General features: G+C 36.2%; 1 long non-coding RNA gene across 1 annotated transcript in view; it reads right to left on the bottom strand.

The window, feature by feature from the left end:
- The window catches only part of LOC117781959, a 33,192-nt gene extending 20,999 nt beyond the window's left edge, over positions 1-12,193 (bottom strand). Inside the window, exon 1 of the long non-coding RNA XR_004617216.1 lies at positions 12,141-12,193. This is a non-coding gene — a long non-coding RNA (uncharacterized LOC117781959). The remainder of the gene's footprint in view (positions 1-12,140) is intronic.
- Positions 12,194-25,881: the final 13,688 nt, after the last annotated feature.

Here is a 25,881-nt window from a genome sequence, read left to right as displayed (position 1 = left end):
GCTCATCTTTCACTCCGTCTCTGCTTCCCATGCTGCGTAATGCATATTCAACGAAATTTATTTATAAATATATATTTCTATTTATTTACTTTTTTTTTTTTTTGAATGCCTGAAATTGACAGCCAGCAAATTTTGTTGTCATCCTCATGCGTCTTTCAATTGTTTGCATTGTATTGCGTTTTCTTGTTCGCCCATTCTTTTCTCTTTTTGATGTGGCATAGATGGTAATTTGTTTGTGCACCTTTGATGCGCGTCAAGGCAACCAAGTAATTGTATTTTTCAATGATCTTACACCCACTTTATAATTTATATATATATATATATATGAGTTCGTATTGAGTCGTAGCTTTCTATAGAAATATGCTGATATTTGCTTATTATAAGCTGTAAAGATTAGTTTACGCAAATATTCGTACGCTTCACACTTCATAAGAATGGTCTAATAACTTAATATAAATGTTAAGAATTGAATTTATAACCGTGTTGTCCAAAAGTTGGGTGGCCCTATCACATCGGATTTATATCCGAACCTTTTGACAAAGAGAAACTATTAATAATACTCCGAATTGCTATGCACATATAGACTTATATATTTTATTATAATTTTCAAAATAAAATGAAATTTATACCGTTAACTTTTTAAAGCATTTTATTTTTTAAAAATTTGTAAAACACGTATAAATTATTTTGCAATTTTTAACTTAATAAGAAAATGTTCAAAGCACATTCATCACATGGAGACACTGAAAGAGAGAGTCCATTATTTTCAACTCTGTCTCATTCAGTTAGGCTTCCATCTATCATTTTGAACTGTCAAAAATCTTTCATGCGCCCATTTTAAAAGCATCCAAAAAATACTTGTAAATTTGTTGAACAATTTTTTTACTTTTAAACAAGCATGTATGGGACTTGTACTCATACTTGTTTTGGTACGGATTTCGTACTCAGTTGTGATCAAATTTATGAGCACTCGTCGCACTAACTCATAAAAATGGCATCTATAAAACCGCATTTTGGGTACAAGGAAAACACGAGGCGACACTTTGCATGTGAAAAGAATTTAGACTTAATGCATTGAAGCACGTGGAAGGGGGAAAGTAGGGAGGAGGGGGGAAAGTAGGGAGGAGCGGGTTGTGGCATATTGTATGTATAGCGGAGGTTTGTTAAGTCGGCGGTTTTTGTTGCCAAATCCGACCACGCACTCAAGCGACGCTCTTCCAGATGCCTAGACAAACAGAAAGAGGAACAAATCTAGAGACACAGCGGGAGAGAAAAGACAGAGCGAGTTTGAGAGAAAGTGAGCGAAGATATTTACTCGACTTAGAACGAAATAATATATCATCTACAGTTTATCATCGCTATGACGCCAGACTGAAATTATTATCCAGCAAAATTTATTGCCGAACAATAAATGCGTAGCGCATGTGTGTGTTTATGTGAGTATCTCTCGGGGTGCGCGTGTGTGTGTGTGTGTATGTGTGTGTGTGTTTGTGTCCAAGCTTGGCAGTGTACCAACAACCGGAGCAACAACAACAACAAGCAACAACGGCATCATGCCCAGTCAACAACAACATTTACAATGACAGACATTTTGACGAGCCTCAATAGCAACAAACAAAAACCAAACAAACACATGAAAAACCGAAAGAAAAGAGAAAAAGATAGCGATAAATATAAAGACAGATGGTGAGGGAGAGATACAGTAAGTATTGAAGAGCTGACAAACGAGCAACATGATTATTCCCTGTACAAAAAAATATTAAATTAGGGAATTCTTTAAAATATTTTAAATTTAATTTAAGTTTTCAATTTGAAGCAAAACGACTAACAGATTTTGTGGTGGACTGATTAACTATTATATAGACTAGATTACTTTCGTAATAATGGAGTACTGACAATTTCACAGATAATTTGATTGACTGAGTGATTGATTGATAAGTCTCTATTTATAACGAAAAAGAGCATTCTGGATGTTATGATGTATGAAAACCATTTCCCAAGCTGCTGCCTATTACAGGATATCTCAAAAGCATATATCGTAATTTTAATAATTTTAGATACTTTTGTTTACTTTCTTTACAATTTGTGTCCAGTATACAGACCAACATATAAATGTTATATTGTAAAATAGTCTTTTTATTCAAAACAATCTCGAGAGCTGTCACAGTCTGCGTCAAAGTTAACGCTCTCACTCATATTACTATGTATATGTTTTTTACAATTGGCCAGACTGTGACAGTGTCGGTCGGAAGTTTGAAGCTAAAATCAAATTGCTTCTGTCCTGTCAACTCTTTCTGAGTAACAATTTCTTTTTATTTTATTTGCAGCATAGAGAGACAAATAACACAAGTTTTGCCAAATTGTCAGCTGCACTTTATGTTTTTACCCTTTGCCTATGTGCTATGAGCACTCTCACATCGTCATGTCCCCAAACGTTCCGCACATAGTTTGTTTGCCTTGAGTTGGCCCAATGACAGGGTGGAGGGGGCCTTTGTCGTTGGCCGAGGAAGGGGTTAGAGTTTGCTCGGCAGAATTTCCAAACATTTTGCGCATAAATGACAAATGCCTTTGATGGCATAAAATATGACTTTGGAAATTGTTTTGCAGCATATAAAAATGCGTTGGAATTGTTGAAACATCCACATGGACACGTAACATACATCCCGCCAAAGAATGAGCAGAGGCTATTTTCGAAAATGTGTTGATGAATGCGAATAGTTGTGATTGCATTCCCCTTCTTTCCCTACATACGACACACTATTTATGCGGCAGACTTCAAATTGAATATTTTAGGGGAAAATAGTAAATATTATTATGGATTAGTATCTGATGAGCATGTAGAAGAGATGTGATGAATTTCGAAAATCAATCCCAATTTTATATTATAAATTGGCTTAACACCTACAAGTCCTTCATACACATTTTTCCTTTAAATTTAATTGCAATTCTCGCTTGTTTCCCAATTATATACTATAAATTGGCTTAACACCTACAAGTCTTTCATACACATTTTTCCTTTCAATTTAATTGCAAGTCTCGCTTGTTTCACATTAAATTGTTTAATTTTAGACTCAACCCCCCGCGAATAAATTGACTGACAATTGACTTGTCAAAGCATCAATTATAATTGACAGGCTTCACATTCTCGGAATCAGGAACACCAAAAGCCATTAACGTGAATTTTCTGAAAGTGTAATCCTTCCAATTTCCAGCACACCACAGCCGCAGTCAACGTGTGTATGTGAATGGCAACTGGCAGGGGTGCATATTGAATTTTGTGAGAACATTGTCAATAAATACGCTTGTAAATGGGGCGCATTAAATATTCAATGGCATAATGCTAATCATTTATTAGGCGCAAAATTCATGAACAGCACGTTGCCAAGCCAACTGTCACAAGCTGCTGCTCTCAAAAACCTCGAACTGGTAGCTTCCCCGATAAACCCCACGGAACACCGAGCGAGTTGCCGAAAAGTCAGAATATCCAAATGAAAACTAAAACACACACTCAACAACCTGCCACGTGCTTTGGTTACGCCCCAAACTCCTGATCCTGCTCCCTGCCCTGCTTTCTTGGTTTCCCCACCGTGTACACGGGTGGTGGGCAAACATTACACAATTTTGATTGTATTTCCGTTACGTATGCGAGCAACAGCAACAAAAACAGCAGCGACAGCAACAGGAAGTTGCGCTTATTTCCGTTTGTTTACCTTTACGCTGTACCTTGATTAAATGTCAGCCCCGTGGCATGGGCACGTGGTTTTTCCTTTAGCTCCGACTAGGCCTCATCTGGGGCAATTTTAATGCGCAAAATGTAAGAGAACGACAGCAAAAAAATGCTTGGAAATTAAATAATTTACGCTTTCATATTCATTTCAGAGCTTTGCAAAGTGTGCACACATTAAGCTAATGATTGTTACTTTTTGCGGAGGGGGCTTATATTTTGTTTGAATGAGGAACAATTGATTTGACGCTAAGAACGAACAAAGTACTTAATTCATAAAAAATATTTATTGAATAATTTCCTTAGTTCAATACAGTGCAGTTTAATGATTTTTAGAAGTGGTTTGATATTAAACGATTATTTAATTATTATTATGTGGGTTAAATTGATTCAAGATACTGCCAGTAGTTAAATATTTTATTCTATTTGATTTAAGAATAAGCTTAGTTATTTCATATTATTTATATTTGATGTAGCTTCTGAATTGCAAATTTAATTCTGTTTGATTCTTAATTAAGTTATCAGTTGTGTATTACCTGTCATTTTTTAAGAGATTAGCTGTCATAAAATATGTAAGGAATTTAACAACCTGCTTATCATAATAACTGGACACTATTGTTATTTAAATGTCATATATGAACAAAAAACATATTTATATAATTGACATGTGCTGATAATAAATGTATCTGTATTTATTTCAAAGTAATTCAATTCTGTTATTCAATATTCTGTAAGTATGTAATTTTAAGCATAGCTCAAATAATTAATTGAAGACATGAAATGTATAGATCTGTTAATTCAAAACAAAAATTTCATTGAACTTCTCATGTGTAATATTTAAGCAATATTCGTTCCCTGACATTGAGAGTAGAGTGCAATTATATTACGTATAGTGTCAGCGACCTTGCATATGAAATATAAATACACCACTTGGTAAATATATGTAAGCACACACAGTCACACCCAGAAACATACAAGTGTTTGTGTTGTTTTACATATTTATTAATTTTAATTTGTTATTAACAACAATTTAAAGCTTTCGTCCGCATTAACAATATGCTGTGAAAATTCTTAAATTATTGTTGATATTGCTGACTTTAAATAACATTACCGTTACAATAACATGGCTGCATCGACCACTTGCCGCGTGCCGCTAATTAATGGCCAGCAATTTGCATGGGCGCGCCCAGAAAAGTATGCTATGGAAATGTGCGTATGTGTTTGTGTGTGCGTGTGTGTGGGAGAGTCATTTGTAGGTCACCAAGAATATTCGTTATTGTTGTTGTGGTTGTTGCTGGTGTCTTCCTTTGTTGATTGTGTCGGCGCATGCTTTGGCATAATTTATGTCGCAAAATGCTGTATATTTTCTGCTTTTTTTTAGCCTCCAAGTTGTAATTCTTTTGCTTTAAAAATTTGCTTTGGTTATGCATGGAAAATTTATTATTTGCTATACTGTATTTACATGTCTACCAATTGCTAAAACACATTTGCATAATTGTTACACACACACCGACACCGACAGAATTGTCATTTGCCGGGCCATTGGCATTAATTTTTTGGTATAAGCTGCTAACTGAAAATGTTTTTACCCTGGACATATTTTATTTATGGTTTTGAATCCTGCCAACGATCACAATTCTCGTGTTTGATAATTTACAACTGAAATATGCTGGCCAATTGATAGGCATGAACTTATTTATTTATATTGCTTTTACATATTTCAATGGTATAAAATCGTCATATAAAACACGGGATGGAGAATTGAAAGCTTTTCGAAAATATCAAAGCAATCAATATTTCAATGCGAACATTCGATTGGACTTAAATTAAAAGCCTCTCAAATCATTTAAGCCACTTTTGAAAACTTTATTTTTTAACTATGCGTAAACCCATTTGAGCACTTGACGCTTGTCAATGGCATCAAAGTATCAAAAATTAACATTTGGCAGCCTTTTAATCGTTAGTGCACACATATACAACACATTCATGTTTTGTTCTGATATATAGACAGACTAATACATAGTTACATGAGCATAAATGCCCATTCAAGCGTTTCATAATGGAAAAACGTATATGTATCTGGCAACACATTTGCCTCAGCATCAACTCATTTTCACATTAAAGGACGCCAATGTGACGCACTGGCAAAATGCCAAAATTGTGCCCAGACATATACATATACACATACATGTACACGTATATACGTAGATAGATGGTTGATCACATATGTGTTGAGAAACTCCATATGTAAAGCCATTGCTCTCTAGCAAGATATGTGTGTTACTAGCACAACCAAGAGACCAACTAAATTATCACTAATATGGAGGCCCAGGATAACAGTACTACTCTGTGTGTGTGTGTGTATGTGTTGGGCGTGGCAAATAAACACATAAGCTAAAATGCTTTTTACTTAAATTAACAACACCAAAAGCAGCTGGCTTCGATTTTAGGCTAAGCGGTAACCTTCTCGAACTAACGGCAAGTCATTAACTTTAAGTGTAAGTATGTATGTGTTGCTGTATGTGTATAACGAATGTGTATCTGTCTCTCCGCAGAATCTTTTAGCTGCTTGATAAAAAAAATAAAAACACACGTATCCACTGACAAAACATCAAGCAAAGAAATCAATGAAATACAAGTAAGTAAATAAACGATATCATGTTAAGGTCGAAATTGATATGCTCTTATGTTGCTTAATACCAACTTCGCTGAGCATATGAAGAGCAGAGGTAATAATAGATGAGAAGGTCAATAGTCGGGTCTGTTATTATCAATGAAATATTCATGTCATCCATTTTATATACTAAATATATTTGTTTTCTTTTAAAAATTTAACTTTTTTTAATACCTATATGAAGCCTTTGGGTATACTAGTCAATTTGTCTATTTATATATTTGTTGGAGTTTCAGTTTGCTATAACTATAATTATAATTGTAACTATACTTTTTGATATATATTATTTTGTAGGTTTGTGCACTCAAAGCATAAATAAATATTTTATTAAAGTGATAAAAATATTAATCGACTCCGGGCTGTTAATTCTAGAATTATATTTCTTTTCCAATTTATTTATGATATAATTTAATAAGCTCCTATATATAGTATTAGTTCTTAATTCATAAAAACTATACAATTGTCCATGGCGTCCGATCAGAAACATTTACATATTTCTTATACATGAATTTTAATAATTCAACTTTCTTATGACAAGTTTTTAGATTGCACAGAGTTTAACAATAGAGAACAAAGATAAGATTTAAAGCAACTAAAGTATATTCCCTTTGCTTACAGCTCATCAGATAGAAACATTACCATGGGAAGCGAGTATCCTTTTTTGCGCCAGGGTATATGGTATGGCATACTTAAGCAATTGGAGCAAATGTTTTATCGACACTTGGCCACACATTTACACAAATGCCAGCATATATTTATATGTATGTGCTGTTGGCATACAAAGTAGCGCCAGTTTCCTTTTCCTTTGCCTTTCTCTTTGCCTTTGCCTTTGCCGTTGCTTTAACGTTTGCCTCAGCATCTTTTCGCCTCAATCTCAATCGTCTCAACACTTTGATGCGTAGATTCAGCATTTTGTTTACAGCAGCCTGGCAAACAAGATAAGATTTTTCTACAAACACAAACAGAAAATGTCGAAAGTTTACAATACGCAACTGAAGCCGTTGGCTAAACGAAATTGAGGGTGTTTCCCCCCTTGGGGGTCTGAAACTGAGACCTTGGGGTTGAGAATACGTCTTGCAGGCCCGAGAATAGTCAAAGTCAAAGCCTCGACAAAAGGCAACAAAAGGCTGAATGGCATCGGCGTCGTCGTCTTCCAAATTGCCACAAAATTTATTATTATTGTTTTATATAAACAGCAAATGCGCGAAAATAAAACAGACTACGAGACTGGGAAGGATGAATGGAAAGCTGGATGGATGATGATGGCTCCCATTCTTGCAATTGAGTAAATGCTAAAGCTGTGCTCTTATTTATTTTTGCCTTTGTTGAGTGTTTATATAAAGGGCCTGAAATCAGCCATCATTATACAAAAGTTATGCTCTTCTCCCCTCTCTACAATAGTTTAGACAGCAGAGAAACCTTTACACCAAATGAACATTTCACAGCTGTGCCGCAAATATTTTGTTATCTACTGTTAGTTGAGCAAAGAGGAATCCATTTTAATTTTTGCTTTACTCTTTTTTTCTTTTCGATGTTGTACTTCTATATTAGAAAAGAGCACTCGAATATTTGATTCGTTTTATTTCATTTTCGCGGTTTGCTTTGTGTATTTTAAGTGAAATTGAAACTCGATTTCGATTTCGATTTGTTGTAAAAACATTGTGGTAAAGGTTTACCTTTTTTTTGCTATTTAAATAAAATGCAGAACGCTGTGCATACATATTTTGTTGGTTTACAAAGATAAAAATGCAAGATATATTTTTAAATCATCAATTTATTGCAATAAAGATACAAATATTTTCTTTATACATTTACTGCTTTATTTTCTTTATTTTCAGCTGAATAAAAACGGACAAATTTGAATGTAATTTTAGTGCAATATATATCTATTTTTCTTCTATTGCATTTTTTATAAAATGCTTACTAATTGTGGCACTGTAATGTATGCATTGAATTGCAACCTCTTGAATGAATTTATATTCATTTTATCAAATGTATTCACTACGATCATTTATGCATTTGGTTGCAAAACAAATACGCATTCATAAACACTCGAATCGATTTATATTTATTGTTTCCGCATGGCATCAGCTGAATGCAATAAAAACACGAGTGTCCCCCTCCGTCCAGAACAGCTGTCCATCAAAATGTAAATAAAATAAGTAACGAATTGCATTTTACATTAAATCAATTCAGTTTGACTTCGACCATCGATCAAATTGTGTGCTATAGAACACGCTTATGGACTCTCATATGGATTTATATTTATTTAATTTAAGGAAAAAACAGACAAATTGGTTTTTGCCTGATAGTAAGGGATAAATGGAGTGGGCAGGAGAGGAGCTTAGTGAACTTACGCAAATTAAATGTCGAGGGATATGTCAAAGTTGTGCTCTTAAGCAACTCAACGACTTGCCACAGAATGAAGCCCCAACAATGAAAATTGTCTTTAAACTGGCGGCACAAAGCGAAAAGCAATAAATGCTGAGGCCGTTTGTGTGTGTGTGTGTGTGTGTTGGTATGGTTGTTGACTATGAGCTACATGAAATTTGCATATTTAAAATATCTTGTGGGGCACACTAGAGAGGTCGATGCCAACATCGGGGGTTGACAATGGCGACGGCGAAGACAACTCCAATTTATTTGCAATTTGTTTGAAATTTATATCAAAGGCGCACACACACACGCACACACACACGCACACTCACACTCTCACTTACATTGACACTCAGACACGCCCCCTTGCACACACACCCTATATGCCATAATTGAACTCATAAAATGCCAACAGCTCGAAAGGGGACCTCAGTGTTAGGCGATATTTATGCATATCTGTCTCTCACTGCACACAGACAAACAAACAAATTATGTGCTCATTTGAATAGACATTCTAATGCGAATCACGTTGACAAAAATTCATTGAACTGTGCTGAATACCCAGTTTCAGTTCTCAAAGCCACAGTTGCTTGTCTAGTGCCTACCTTGACTTTTGAACTGTGTCCCGAGTCATCCCATCAGCCAGCACATGTTATATCTACATATAAGTGTGACAAGGACACAACTTATTTTGGCGTGTGTGTACACGCACACACACATACATATGCACATGCAGCAGATACGCAGTTAATCTATCAGGACATGGCACATTGTGTAGAAAATTAAATGTGCGCCCCTCCAGTAGCTCAGTCAGGCAGTCATGTGTGTAGATGTCCTTGTGTGTGTATGCGTGTATGTGTGTGTGTGTGTGTGAGTGTGAGTGGGTGTATGTGTAATGTAAATGCAAACTAAATACACAACAGGCTGAGCATTAAGTCGATTGCTTCAAGGACCTGAGCATGTACTAACTGAACTGCCAGGCACAGTTCTATCTTCAGTTTCAACTCCTGCCACAGTCTGGCGCTTTGTCATTACCTCTACATCAACCTGCCCCATGCTCATGTGTTGTCTGTGGCATCTACTCACTTAATTTTCGCTTTTGCTGCCACTTGAAGTGAAAATGAGTGGCTCACACCACACTTTTCCAACTCTCTATCCCTTCTCCTGTCTACACCGCAGTCAACAGTCAGTATCTATCTATGTAGCCATGTTTGTGTGTGTGTGTTTGTAAACGCTGAAGCTGCTTTTTAATAAGCAATTTACTTTTAGCTTAACAACGCTCAAGTGCTGTCGCCTGTAATGAAATACACGAGACTCTAAGCAGGCGGCTTACACACAAAAGTGCGCGTATACGACGAGCTTGCTATGATTTTTCTCTCTTGATATCCTTTCGTCACAGAGTCTAATCAACTTGTCGTTAAGCGTAAGGATGTGAGATATACCACAAAATATATACATATTTAAGAATTTTCAAATTGATTAGCTGACACAAGATAAACATGTCACCCTATTTTCTCGTCTGCTTGTTTCTTTGCAATCTATTTCAAAAGTTTTGAAGAGCAATCGTAAAAAACTACTATTATTAGATACAATTTTTAATTAAATCTAAGCATATGTAATTAAAGGTATATTTACTAGAAAAAGTAAAATTAGCGATGAACTATCGTTATTTAATTATCTACAAGTTTAATGCTCTTTATGAAAAATTTGTTCATTTTTAAAGTAAAGTCGAAAAACTCACAGTTTTCTAGTTAGAATATATGCTATAAATTCTAAACAAATCACATCAAATTTTTCCATCAAATGCATATTAAATGCATCAATTTCCCTTAGAGTATCTAGTTTTCGGCTGAATAATGACAGACATTTTATCGTGTTTTTTTGGAATTTGCTGTTTGACAACGATAATTAATTTTTTGACCCGACAAAGTTAAGATTTTGAGTTTTAATGCATTAAAAATAAATTACAATGTTTCTATTTATTTTCGTATATACATATATACTTTTGATATAGATGTAACTTTGGCAAACAGCTCTTAAATGCTTTTCATGTAAATAAAGCGAGGTGACAAATTAATTTGATTATGTGTATGATAAACTGAAATTTGTAAGCTGTAGTAATTGTGAATTGTATTTCTAATGAATTGCTTTTTAATTAATTGTTATTTAATTAATTGTTATTTAATAATTGACAAACTGATGCAGCTTTTTTGCAACAATTTTTCATAAACTTTGTCAATTTAATTGTACATTTACGGACAGCACTCACTGTGGTAGGTGTTTTTGCCCTCGTTTCGACCTTAGTGTTAACATGGCTGGCACATGTGGTTGAATCTCGGACAGAGAAGAGACACGTCTAAAGTGAATCAGAGTGAAACAATTTGGCCGCAAATCATTTTAAGTTGCTTTTTATTGCCCGAGAGTGTTCCCGACAGCAAAATGTGGCCAAAAATATAAGCACCTGGGATCTGATTCACTGTCTCTTTCAACTCTTCATTTCCTTCATTTCTTTTTTGGGCCCGACACTTTTCAAGCGCGTTGACAAAAAGTCTGGATAGCATTTTTATATTGGCCACAATGGCGGCGTTAACATGGCAGAAATGTTAAGGCTGAACATAAATCAAATTGGTTTTTATTGCCCAGCTGGCCATTTGTCAGTGCACCTTTTTACATGGTCAACGCTTTCAGTTAATAAACCAAAATCGAAATTCCGTTTGTACATAAATATTATTTTTAAATCTCTCAATGAAATATGGCTACGAATATTTTGACAAGTGGTCATATTGCATTTGCTCTCCCTCCTCTCCTTGTCAGAACTATAGTATTCAGACTCGCATGCACAATATTCATAAATAAATAAATTGAATGGATAAATACAAAGGAAGGGGACCGGGTTTGCAAAACACTGACATTCAGTTAAAAACAAACGGACAACCATTTATGTCAAACCCAAAAATATAAGTCCACACCAACAACAACAACTTCCACAAAAGGTAAAAGGTAAAGCAAACAAGAGCAAAAAAATTAAAAGTTATATTAAAGCTGCCGCTCTACTCCTTGATTTGCATATTTAATATTATTTGCATAAAACACAAATAAACATAATGAAAACAAATGCTCTCTCTACCTTTTTGTACTCGTACTCACATGCTAGGCCGCAAATGGTTATAGCCATGTGCCTCTATGTTGGCCAACAGATTTCAGGTTTAACAGCAATCAAAATCAAAACCGTGTCGATGGGTTTTAAAAATGTTATCGATAATTGAGCTTATTTATAATTTATTTAAATAAATACATTATTTTTCTTACTTATTAATGGGTATTTCTTGTTTGTTGTTTTAGACATTTGTTAACTTTTGTACATACCTTTATCGGTTTAATAATCAGACTGTGTGCCGTCGTCCTATGTAACATGCCCTGAAAATATGCAAAACAGTTAAAAGGGTTTCATTAGAATTGTTTATAACATTTTGGTTTTTCTTCGTTTTCTTAAAAAAAAGAAACAAATGGAAGATGGCAGAAGAGAGTATTCGACTTGGAAAATACGCTGTAAAATGGCCGCGATTCTCAAGGTAAATCATTTTATGTATAACTTCTTAGTTAATCACTTGATCGCAATGAAAGTCTCAAATTATATAATGAAAATGTTATGTATAGTATGAAAGAGACAAACTATAAAATCATCTTTTCTTCTGATGTTCATCCAAAATTTAAATACATCATTAATTCTCTACCCTGACATTTAAAATTTCTACAGGATATGGGGATGAAAACAGGCGTTTTTCCCAACATTTTTTGGAAAGTAAAATGAACAATATGCAAATATGTCCTGTGGATGCTTTCGGAATTTAAATTTGAAGCTAAGCCTCTAAGTATTCGCATTGCTCTGAGACGGCTCTCAACTTCTCAAACTCAAACTCAAACTTAACTGACCCTTTCCGTGACGTATTTGCGCCGGCAAGGACACGGCGGCAGCGCCAACAATAAAATTAAATATTCTATTTAATGGCGTCGCAGTATGCCAGACGCGTGGCAGCTAAACTGATGCAGGACGAGTCGGACAGGATATGCCAGCTCCTGTTCTCGTGTGGGAGACTTGTCTGCCTCTTGAAATATTAGAGGTCCTTTTTGAAGGCGAAACATCGCAAGTTAATCTCCGCCACTTGCCTATCCTGGCAAATCCTTGACTAAGCCATGTGGTTGACAGGCAGACGGGCAGACATACCGACAGACTTTGCCATGTTTTAAATTTGAGCACACACAGAAAATATCTGGGCAAATTTTCATTGAGTTCCGGCAAATTGCATTCACATTATATCAATTTTATTGCCCTAAGAACACAGTGTCCTGAGGTCTTTTAATTTTCGTGTCCTCGCCAAGAGCATGTAAATAAAATATCCATATACATTATACATAAAAAAAAAAAAAATAGATTTTATTGAGGGTCTCGGCTTAGGGACAGCTTTGGTATCCTTTTATTCTAATTTTTGTCTCACATTGCATTGTTGTTGAGCTTATCTCTTACTGTCCTTTCCCTTCCCGCCCGACCCCCCTGCTTAATAAAAAACCGAAGTAACTGGCAACCCACATTTCTTTTGTCTTTTTGTTTCATACAAATTAAGCAGATTATATAAATTGGATAAGATTGTGTGAGTGCGTATGTGTGTTTGGGGTTGGGAAATGGAAATTCAGATTGCAGATGTAAAAGAATCTACGGAAAAAATGCTCATGCGGACATCGAGTCAAAACTTGACAGCCCCGACGACCAGCCATCCAATCGATGACACAAATAATACCTCAATTAAGCCCCCAGAATTTGTCGCTTGGGCAGCAATTCAAAAAATGTGAAACGCGCAAACATAATGAAAAACAAGCAACATTTTCCCCGAGCAGTCAGCCCCCCTCAATTTATGCCACAATATTCTACTCAATAGATATTTAATACTCAGCAATTTTTCGTCAAGTCCCCCTTCCGTCGCTTTCCCCTTAAAAAAAAAATGCCTGAAAAAAGGAAAGAAAAATGCGAAGAGGCAACCGCAGCGCAGCGACCACGTTGATAAACAACGTCGAACTTTTACTCTCTTTCCCTATTTTTCAACGCAGAGTAGTCGAAGGTCGTAATGAGTGGCTAGGGGAGGTGGGTTGGGTGGAAACTCCCCGGCGCTCTGCATTTGTTTACATAATATTTTCATGTATATTTTGCAGCTTGTACATATTTTTTAATGATTTTTTTTGCGGACTGCTTTGGAAAGTTTTAAAGGCGCCGCGTGTTTGCCCTTACAACTCACTCTGCCTGGGAGGTCTGTGTGGTTGCTTTGGGGGAACTGGTGTTTGCACCACCCCCACCGCCCCTCCCAGTAGCACCACATCAGCAGCAGCAGCTTAATTGCGCTGGGCCTTCTTTCGACAGAGGCAAATGAAAAACGCCTGGCAATATTGAAGCATCGCGAACTTTTCAAGTGTAAGAAATTCAATTTCGAAATGTAGGTTTAACGAACGGAAATTGCTTTCGTCGGCCTCAAAATGGCGTAAGCCCTTGTATATGTATATGTGTGTTGTGTTCTATATTCCAGTTCCTTAAGCTATTCTTTTTACTTTCGCTTTCACTTCGGTTATTGTTTTTGTTGTTGTTTCAGCTGTAGAACAACAGGCAAAATAATGCAAAAATGTTAAAAAAAAAAAAGTGAAGTCAGCTTTTTGCTGCTTGTTTTAATTTTGCAATTTGTTTGCTTAACTTTCTGATTGAGCTGATGCCGCATTACGCCAGAAAAGGATCCAAATGGAATTATTTAATGTTGTACATTTGTTCGATGGACCCTCGATCTTTGCCCTTGGCCACCTTTGCTCTCGTATTCACTCTCTCATTCTCTTTCTCTTTCGCGATGGCAGCGCGGCGCGTAATTGCGACTGATTTGTTTGGCATTTTGCACGGCCATTTATTTTCGTCATGGCCAGCTTGAGGCTGGCCAGAAGGATGTGGTCGCTTTCTCTGCCCAGTGATTGGGCCCATTGGGAGCATGTTCTTTTTTCTGTTACTTATTTGTATCTAATGACAAATGAGCAAAGTATTGAGTACATCAGCGTCTTAATAATGTGATTAACACAACGAATGCATTAATAATTATAGAATATTTCAAAATAAACAGAAAATATAATAAGCCAGCGTGAAAAGCCATAGTTGAGACCTCGACTAAACGATAATGCCAAGCACAAATTATTAAAAATGTGAAAAATAAATAATAATGTGAAGAATTAAATAACAAGAAATAATTTATATATTAAATGAAGACTTAAAATTAAAGTAATAAAGAATTTAACTTTTAACAAATATATGTTAAAGTTATGAATTTATTACAGAGACAACTTAGTTATACACGAGCGGAAATTATTTACATTAAATATTAATGACATTTTTGTGAAATTGTTTTTTGCCTACTTTTGTCACCATTAATTACACGTTTAAATCAATTATCGAAGTATTAATTGATTGAATTAACGCATGTTTAAAGCTGAAGCGACAGACATATTTAACAACATGCTGACCACACCGTTTAAAAGGCCAAAATGCGTGTAATTATCGGCTCACTTTAGCACTTTTCAATTTGCCAACCAAGCCAACTTGCCAAGGTTAAGCCGTGCACTTTCGTCCTACTTTTCGCTTATTAAGAGCGGTCAGAACCTGCCCGAAAAATTTCAAATGCAAAAGGCCAAAAGCGGCCAAAAAGCAGCATATTTAAGGCTACTTCCATTACCGGCTCTGGGTCCGTATTTTGCCAAGTGTAACACATAAAATGCACTCACACACAGATACATCTACACACACACACACACGCACACATATGCTCTGCCTCAACTGCAAATCGCAAAGTTCGCAAGGGGGAAAAACAAACCAAAAACTTTGACTGGAAATAGAATAATCGTTGACACAATGGCCGCCGGCTTCGATAAGCTTCCTAAAAGCTTAAAAAAAACATTAATAACATTATCGCCCTCCCCCCTCCACAACACATGCAAAGCAAACTAATCAAACTTTTGGGCAGCAACAAAACTGACAAAAAGCAAGTCGAAAATGCGGAAAATAAATTGCTTTATTTTCGAATGTTGTTGCTGCTGTTTTCATGGTATTTTAAAATATTAACCCAGAAAACGTGCGGCGCCAAGTCGCCACTAGAAGCAGCAACAGTAGCAGCTACTTGCCACCCACTCCGACGCACTTCCTCCCCTTTATCCCCTACATCCCTTGAAGCTGTGCTGGGAGCAGGAAAAAAAATCGAAAATCAATTTTGGTTAATGTGCTCGGGCAAGTTGTGTCTGCTTTGGGCACTGCCACTGCCACGAGCACGCACACATGTGCCAGCCACGCCCCTGCCCCGCCCGCCCTCTTTGGGGCACACAACGTGCTGCGGTTCCTGCTGCCGGTGTCCATAGCATATTTTTGCATAGAATATGTAGTTTATGCAAACATTTCTACTCAAAGGCCGCATAAATTACGGTCCACAACACTTGGTAGCACTAGAAAGTGTACGGAGCTGTCTCGGCCATAAAATTAGACCGTATCCAAAGGGTGCGGACCCGGACTCAGCAAGTGGTCCAGGCAATCGCTGTTTACTCTGCATGTCATTTCTGAGAGTGCTGCGAGTGAAGAGCGTGATTGGCCATGGTCATATACATACGTGTATATTGTATATATGTGTATACAGCACACATATTATCTACTTTTAGATGCAAACTAAACACTGATTCACCAGATATTGAATCCTTTAAACAACACATTGATAAATCACTTTAGTCTGACTTTTATCTTGATTTATAACAACTTTGATTTTCTGACCATTATTTGGCATTTATAGACTTGCAGTCAACTTAACCTATTTAAAAGTGAAACAATTTCTATTAGAATCTGATTTTCAACATGAAATCTCTTTTAATGGTACAAAAAATTTAATCAACTTCTTTTACATTTAGCTTACAGGCATTTTTATTCTGTATAATTTGAAATGCTTTTTGAGTTTTCGTGAACTTTTTTAATGCATTTTTCTAGATCAGACTTAAATATGTCAAAACTAGTGATGTAAATCCAAACTTTAGATCGAGTTTAATATCGAAATAGAAAATTGCCAAAAATAAGCAACGAGCTGTCGATATATCGGAAAATAGTAGATCGAGTTGCAAATATCGAGTTTTTTCAAAACGTAATTGTAATCACAAAATACACACGTATCTTTCTAGACATCTTATTTTCCTTGCATCGTTTTTATGCCTTATTCAAACTTTGACAATTTTGTAGTTTATTATTTACGGACGCTTATCATAAATTGAACGACTAAACTTAATTTTGCAAATTAATTACGATGAACAAGCACCAGTGAGCTGTCTATTTTTCGTGGAAATCGATTTAATCTACTCGATAGATAGTAAAAATAATCATCGAGTTGAGGTATTTAATAATCGATTTTGCGAAAATCAAGCTGTCGATATTTCGATATATTTTTACTTCACTGGGAAAACCAATTCAAAATTTAACATTTAGCATAATTTCTAAGAGCTTTGAGTAGCATTTATTATTGTTTTACTAAAAGTAAGAGATCCCCAAGTTAAACCTTAAAAGAAATAAAAAAACGAGCATATTATTATATTTATTTTTAAGCAACTGCTAACTGCAGTTTTGAATTTCGAAACAAAATGTTTGTTATTGTTTAGCTGGCTAACCGTACAGCAAAGTGTGTGCCAAAAGTAAATCTGAATTTGAGCTCTCATCTCTCAGCTTTGAGTTTCCGTTTCCGGCATAGTTTTCATGCGGTATTTCAACATGTTCCAACAAACACATTACGGAGTTTCCGTTGCTCTTGAACCACTCACGTCAGCTTTACTTAGTTACCACTCACAGTCTTCACACACCTTGGGGGTCTCTGCACACACACTCAAAGACACACACGTACACTCGCACTTAGTGTTTACATATTCTGCGTATATTTTATTGTATGAGATACATTTGACTGGCATTGCTGCTGAGCCGTGAATGGCGTGTCATCACCATCGTCAGCATGATCATCAACATCAACAGAATCATCATCATCATAATCATCATGATGATTATCACCGGTGTCCGCCCATCATCACCGTTGCGTTTTCAAATGAAAGCCAAATTTCTACTGTAACCCCATAGACATCTGAAGAAGAAAAAGGACAAGAAGGACGAGACGCCATTTTCGGTTGTGTTTTGTGAGCATTGTTATTGTTGCTGTTGTTGTGCCTTTTTAACGTGTGCCTCTCATGTTATTTACTTAACAATTTACTGAATAATTTAAACAGCCTTCTCCATCTTCCTCTCTCTATCTGTCTGTCTTTCTCTCGTCCTGTTGTTGCTATTATTCGTACACTTCCTGTTTGCCATTGGCCCCTGAATTATGAACATGTTTTCATCTGTTCCGTTTTCCTTTTTTTTCCTCTTTCCACATTTAGGTGTGAGTTTCCGCTCTCAAAGTGTGGGTGATAGTTGTCCACCCACTGCCTCTGTGGGTGTTCCTCGTTTCTCCTCACTGTCTCTCATTACCCTCTCTCTCTACTTAAGTCTCTAACTGACATTTAATGCGGTTTGGCATATGTCTGTATGTGCTCTCTGTGTGTATGGATGTGTGTGGTTGTGTTGATAATGTGCATAATAAGCCTTAATTAATGTTAAATAATGAATTTTCTCATTTACACGCCAGCGCAATGCTGAAAAGCCATTACCCCGGGAAACTTTTGCAGTCGTCGCTTTTCTTATTATAGGTATAAGTTCTCTGTTTTTCTGTGGCCTACCATATATTTACAGGTGCGCCGGTTACCGTTAACTGTTTACCATTTACCGGAAAACTGAAAGTACTCCACTTCAGTTACCACCTTTGCCACATCCTTTGCCGCTTTTGTTGTGGTTGATCTTTGGGTGCTCCACTTTTAAATTGAAAAGCAGCCGCAACAAAAACATTTAAAACTCGACAAGTTTTTACCTTTTTCATTTCTTCTTCCTGTTCGTTGTGTTTGTTGTGTGTGTGGCAAGTGTGTGAGTGTGTTCGAGTGTTTGGATTGTTGTTAATTAAATTTTGTATAAATAGGGTTTGTTTGCTTTTAATTGCAAGGAGGTTGACACTAATTTTCAGAAGCTGGTTATCGGTTAAACTCTGAGCTAGCTAAGCTAGGAGAAAATATTTGTCTGACGAACTTTACATAAATTAGGGAAAAATGCTTAGCAAATGCCAATATAAGCATAGGTTATAAAAATGAGCCAGCTAATTAAATGTGAATAAGTTAATTCTGTTCAAACATACACAATCCAAATTTAAAAAGTTTCAAATTAAAATTCTTCCCCCCCTTAACTACCTCGAATATTATACTCTGACCAATGCTAGACAATTTCCCTCAGCACAAATAACAGATATGTTGAATTGTTTTTTTAATATGTAAAAAAAAAAACTAAAAAATCATAAAAAAGTTAACTCGAGCTTAAGTGTTTGCTTAAGTGTTATATTCCTGGGAGAATGATTCCAACGTAATAATCTGATTATAAGTTTATTATATCTAATTGAAATTAGTTTATAAACGATTTACAATTAAAGTCTTCGACTATCTTTACTTGTTACATTTAAAGTAGGTTTATTTAATCAATGAGAAATAAAATACTAGTCGGAAAGGGTATGGTAGAGATGCCAACCATAGGATACCCGTTACATTTTTCAATATATATAAAAGTACTTATATCGACTCGGCTGCTTATGCTGATCAAGAATATATATACTTCTTAGGGTCGGAGATGCCTCCTTCTCCCTGTTACATATATTTCAACGAACTCTTTTACTTATTTTTCAAGTAACGGGTATAATAATGTGAAAATCGTTGGCAAAAACTCTAAAATTTTTTTTTAATTTGCAGTATTGCTTCAGACTTTTAAGATTTAACTGAATAGTAAGTAACTATATTAATCTTTCGATACATTTTTAATTCATATTTATGGTTATTTATTGTTCTAGATCCATTTTAGTTTAATAAGTTAAATATGGCTCAGAAATGTAACCAAAAATCAATTGAAATACATTTTCAATAAGCCCCAATAATAAGTACTCGCTGTAATTAAATTGAGCTAAATGTCGAAAATACAGTCAAATATTGTCGGGGGTCAAAACATCAAACATTTGTAGCGGAAAAAGGTTGCACATAAAAAGTTCAGAGCCGTCCAAGCTACTCTGTCGGCAATATTGTTTAGTTTTATGTACAAACAGTCACAAAAACAAGGACTAATAGAAATTAGAAATAACATACCCAGAGCGTGAATGAGATAGAACGTGACTGTGCGAGGGAGAAAGTCTAATGTTCAATGTCCAAATGTTTAAAAAGTTTCGTTGTGTTCAACTTTTATTTGATGTGGTTTTCGCGCTATGTTGTTGTTGTTGTTGTCATTGTTGATCCACTTTGTTGATGCCACATTTGAGTATTTCCACAGCGTGTGATGAAAAAAAAATCAATGCGGTTATATTTTATCCTTTTTTATATGGCACAAAGCACACACGCGTAAATACACGCACACACACACACACAACACATGCAGAGTGACGGCTGGCATTGAAAAAGCAAATAAGGAAAAATTCAAGAAATGTTGCTAAGCTCAGCGATTTTTGGATGTTTTTCTCGTTTTTCCGTTTTGTTGTAAATGTAGTTTGATTAGCCCAGATGCGATATCCTTATTTATATATATATATTTGTTATTATTACAATTTATCTTTTTTTGCTTTATTGCTACTATGCGTTCTCAATTTTATTATACATAATAATTGGAAAATTTCTCTTTATTTTTTTAAATTTGTAATTGAAAGTTTATCAGTTTGTTTTCGATCTGTTTTTGTTTATTGCTTAAATAACGTTATTTTTTTATATTTCTGGGTGGTTTTCCGGGAACTGTTCCGGTATTTTCACTTGACTGATTCTGGGTGGCATTTGCTGAGTGCCGTGTCAATCAAAATCAATCAAAATTTCTTGTCGACTCGCTTGTTAGCATTTACACATGCTCCATCTTGTTGAAGTGGGCGCGTCAGTGGGAGAGACCTAGAGAGAGTGAGAGAGAGAGAGGGGGCGATGTTGCTGTCGTTACTCCTCGTTAGCACAATTTGCTGCGATGGATTTCACGTGTTAAATGCCGCACCCGACGTTGTGCATCCGGCTACCATTATGTCGTAATTTCGTGACTTTTCTAACACTTATTTTACACTCTTTTCCGGCACGGTGTTTTTTATTTCGTTTTCTTTGCTTCCTTTTGACCTAGTGCCCGGTCTTTCGCTATTGGTTTCGGTTTCGGTTTCGCGTTGCTTTTAACTTTTCTGCACTGCAAATGCAACTGCATCAGATTCGATGACTTTCGCTTTGGATCTTGAGAAGTTGTTGTACCATGAACAGCGCCAACGCACGACGCCAACTCCCGACGTCCGACTGCGTCAATAGGTGACCCGCTGTGTCTGTCGAGAACGGCGTACGCAATGAGACTGCTTGGCCGCAACGCTCCGACGAGTTTCAGCAGGCAATCGCCTGCCGGGCTTGCCAGCGACGCTGTCGTCATTGCCGTCGCGACGCGTCGTGTTTGTCGGCACGGCAAAACTGTTATACGCTCAGCGCGCTCACACATCACGAGCAGCAAGAGAGTTCAAAATGAGAGCGTCTCTCTGAGAGCGCAAGCTTATGTTAAGTGAGTTTGGGTCCATAGCCAAAAAGAGTTTGTCGCCTCGCGTTTGTTTTCATTTTCATTCCTGATTTTCCTTATTGTATTTATTTTTTAGTGCTTTGCGGTATGTGATTTATATGTGACCGTAAAAATGCATAATAAATGCGAGTTATAAAATTAAAATTAAGCAATCTTATAAAATACAATGCAGCATTAAATAATTGCTAGCTAAATGAGCACATAAATTTTATTCGTTTATTAAATATTAAAATTGCAATACTTATTTAAAATACAACTTACAATCTAAAAGCCATATACATATAAACACAAAATACTTGCAATATTTTTAATACATTTCCCAATAAAAAAAAATAAAAAATTATTATTAATTGCACATAAATAATGTTTAAGTACCAATAAATTTGTTTAATATTTTAACAACTATAGTAAGTAATCTAAACAAAGTTGGAGTTTCTTTATTATTAAATTTAACATCTGAAACTTGTTTTCCCTATTTTACTAAGTTAACGTAACCGAATAAGATTTAATATTTTATTTTTCGTTATCCTCCTTAAATGATACAAATCGCTTTACATTATGCTTAACTCTCTGAAATGTCGATTCATTACTCAAGTGTCTTCGGTCGTCTTCATCTTATACGAACCAGCAGATAACACCCAGTTATCACTAACTTCTCACCTCTACTCAATGTCTCTTTCTGTGTGTGTGTGTGTGTGTGTGTGTGTGTGTGTTTCGTGCGTTTCGTTGTATATTTTTTACAGCTGCTGCTTGATAAGCACTATCAATGGCTTTTTGTTTACATATTTTGGTTCCGCTTCCCAACACACACACACACGCACACACACACCAGGACTAAAATTGCAACTGTCTGAAAGTACGAGTATAAGAGTAACTGTTCCCATTATTGCTGTGGGCAAATATACCAGTATAAGCAGAGTCACTTAACAGTATTACACTTTAAAAACTGTGCTAATTGCGCGCGCTCTCTCTCTCTCTCTCTCTCTCACTTGCTGTCACGCGCTGTCTCTCGCAAAAGTCGGCGCTCTTGAAGTCACTATGTTGAAAGGGAAACTCAACACGCAGCTGACGAAAAACTTCACCACACACAATGCACAGGCTCTCCAGAGCATAGGCTGCAGCTAAGCGACTTGCCGGGACATGCCAGGACATGCTCAGCTTAAGGCCTGGAAGCCAAGAACAAGAAATCAGCACTGCAAAAAAAAATGAGAAATTATCGATTTGATGCGATTCGATTCGATTCGATTGTTGCGGTTTGCTTGGTCGGGTTTTGGCTTTTGCACACCTCCACTGTCCCTCTTCCCACCGCCACCCTAAGTACCCACTCCCCTGCTCACCATCCTTTATGTATATTGGTTTATAAGCAGCGTCTGCCTTTTCCTTTTGCCTCGTCTCCTTTTTGCGATGGCTTTTTAAAATCGTGTTCTTCTTCTTCGACATTCGCTGTTCTTCAATTTGGCTGCTGTTTTTCTTGTTTGTTGCGTAGAGAACGAGGCGGGCGGTGAGGGGGATGAGGGGATAGGGGAGGGGGAATGGGGTATACAAAAAATAAGCAAATAACCAATGAAGCAGATAGTAATGTTTATTGTTATTCTTGGCAGCCGCCCCTGCGGCCATTCAAATCAATTCGCTGACAGAGGCAGAGGCAGCTTCTGTATCTTTATTTAAATTTCTGTGGCAACGTCGAGTGGACAAGGGACAAAGGAGGGCACAAAAAACAAGCGAAGCGTTGCAATATTCTGCTCTCTCTACTCTCCTCTCTCACTTCCCTGTCTCTCTCCTCCTTTGTCGTTGCTAATAAATCGAATTTTGGTTGCGTATTTAGCAGGGATCACCAATAATTCTATGAGTTTAAAGAAATTAAACCCGAAAAAAATTACCACTCTTTATGAATATGAATGAGAATAGTCCCAAAAATATTATTTTAGATAGGGTGTTCTGGAAAAAGATACAAATGTATCTCAAGTTTTTCTTAGATATATAAATTTGATAAATAATAAATAAAGTGAAGGTCTTATTTAGAATCACTTTTAAAATAATTGAATCTAATTCTTTAATCGTAAATCATTTTTCAAATTTTTTATTATAAGCTCATTATATATTTTTGAGATCAAATATTTTAAAATAATTATAATAAAATAATAAAATTTCTTGCAAGCATTATAATCACAGCGTTACCTGATATTACGTATACGCATCGCACTTACCGCATTGTTCACGTTCATTTCAACGCCTGCTTATTTCAGTGGAATTAAAACTATTTAAGTTTTTAATGCCCTAACAGCAATGATCTTGTGCACGGCATATAAATTACTGAGATGCTTCTGCGTTGCGCTGAGTTGAGTTGAGGCAACTTCAAAGGCCTCGCACGTCGTTGTCAACGACGACAGCAACAAGGATGAGGATAAGAACGTGCAACAGTAGCAAAGTCTAAGGCCAACGCGAAGTGGCGGGGGAGGAGAAGGCAACGAGTATCCGCGCGTACCAAGAAAACGTTGAGCACTTTGCCAAAGTTTTTACTTGGCTCGTTGGCAATTTTTTTACTTTGTTGCTTTATAGGGATTTATGTTTAATCGGCCAAAGGTTGCGCGCACACACACGCAGCAATGTTAAAAGCTCTTTTGTTTCACCCACAAGCGAAAAAGCAGCTCGGCCTCGTCCTTGGCCAGAGGGGCAGGGGAGTTCTATATGCATTGGCAACGTAACTTGGCTGAGATATGAGATTTTGACCCCCTTGTATATCTCGACACTAGTGCAAAGCATTGATAAACAGTTAGCAGACTTAAATGGATTGCTAAACAGCTCTGAATTCCCTTTCACAGATATGTGTTATCAGCAGTGACTGCTATCATTATAAGTTTCATTATAAAACTGAAGAAGTAATAGTTATTTTCGATTTTAATTATTTATACCCTTAAAGAATATTTTTGGTATATTTCATGCTCTTTTAAAGTAACCTAAATTGTAAAAAAAAAAAACCTAAGTAATAATTATTTACCGCCCCTGGTTTCAAACTTCCTTTTAAGCTTTACCCTAACTTTTATCGAGCTTACTAATAAGAACTTAAATGTTCATGTACATTGTAAGCACACTAAAGCTTCACTTAATAAAATTATAAATAGTAAATTACATAAGAGATATTATTAAACTACAACTAAAACTTTACACTTTTCTGAAACTTCGCACTGGAATGAGTTGAAGTATTTCCTTACAGTATATTTAATCTATGATAGCTTCCACCATAAAAATTACGCAAAATCTCTAGGTGTACAATAAATTAAGTGAAAGCAAAATCTCGACTAGCCAACAATTCTACACTTGAATCAATTGCTGAAAATTCCTGTTTTCGTTGCATGAACTGAGATTTATCATGAACTTTAATAAACCACAGCGAAACAAAAAGAGAAACGCAGTTAATTAAAGTTGCCTACAGTCATGGTTAAAAGTCTATATGGCCGTTACTATGATCTGCCATGCAATTCCAACATCTAACTTGGCCCAAATAAAACCAAGTCCAACTCAAAGAATGCAACCCACTTTGATTGCGCCACGGGCTGAGCAATACTTTGTACACGTGTAACAAACTGACGCAGTTCTTTGATTTGAGTCTAGACAATTGTTAAAGAAGAAAGAGAACAACAAGATGGAAAAAAATTGGCAATGTTTTCCTTGTGGCAAGCCAAGATCCATCATTGTATCTTTTTGTCTGGCGCCAGTTTCTTGTGCTAGTCTTATTTTTTTTTCTCTGCCCTTTGACGATGATGCTAGAATTTTAATTTCCGCACGTGGTCGTGATGCTGCCAAGGAAGTTTCCCAAAGACGAAGATGATGATGAGTAAAAGAAGATGAATGTTGTTACAGTACACAAGTGTCTCAGTTTGACATACCTGAGTGCGAGAGTGTGTGTGTGTGTGTGTGTTGAGTGTTCAGACAAAAGCTGTGCTTGTAATTACCCAGAGTTCTTTCCCATCTCTAATTGAAAAGCAGTCGAGAGGCAACTGAAATCTGACCTTGAGAACGGAAATTTATTGACTGTTTGGTTACATTGAAATACTAATACAAAATGTATTCAATATGAGTGCATGGGAATAGTTTGAATAGCTGTTAACGCATTGTTCAATGCATTTCGAATATTTCTACAAATATTTGCCTGCATTTCAGTTACCTCTCCTCTTTTCCACTTTTAAGCGTTATTGTTTTACAACTTTTCATGCAAAATATTTTACGCCCCAAACTTTTGTTGGCCACGTTGTATACATGAATGTGTGTGTAGGCACATCGTCCTGAAAATGACTATTGGCAGTGAGCCATGGGCGTAAAGCTGCAAACCGTTTTTCTACCCATTTATTTGAAGCTTTTGTTTCGATCTACCGCCGCATCGGG

The sequence above is a fragment of the Drosophila innubila genome, assembly GCF_004354385.1.
Source record: "Drosophila innubila isolate TH190305 chromosome 2L unlocalized genomic scaffold, UK_Dinn_1.0 4_B_2L, whole genome shotgun sequence".
NCBI lineage: Eukaryota > Metazoa > Arthropoda > Insecta > Diptera > Drosophilidae > Drosophila > Drosophila innubila.
This window is presented reverse-complemented; position numbering and strand designations above follow the sequence as displayed.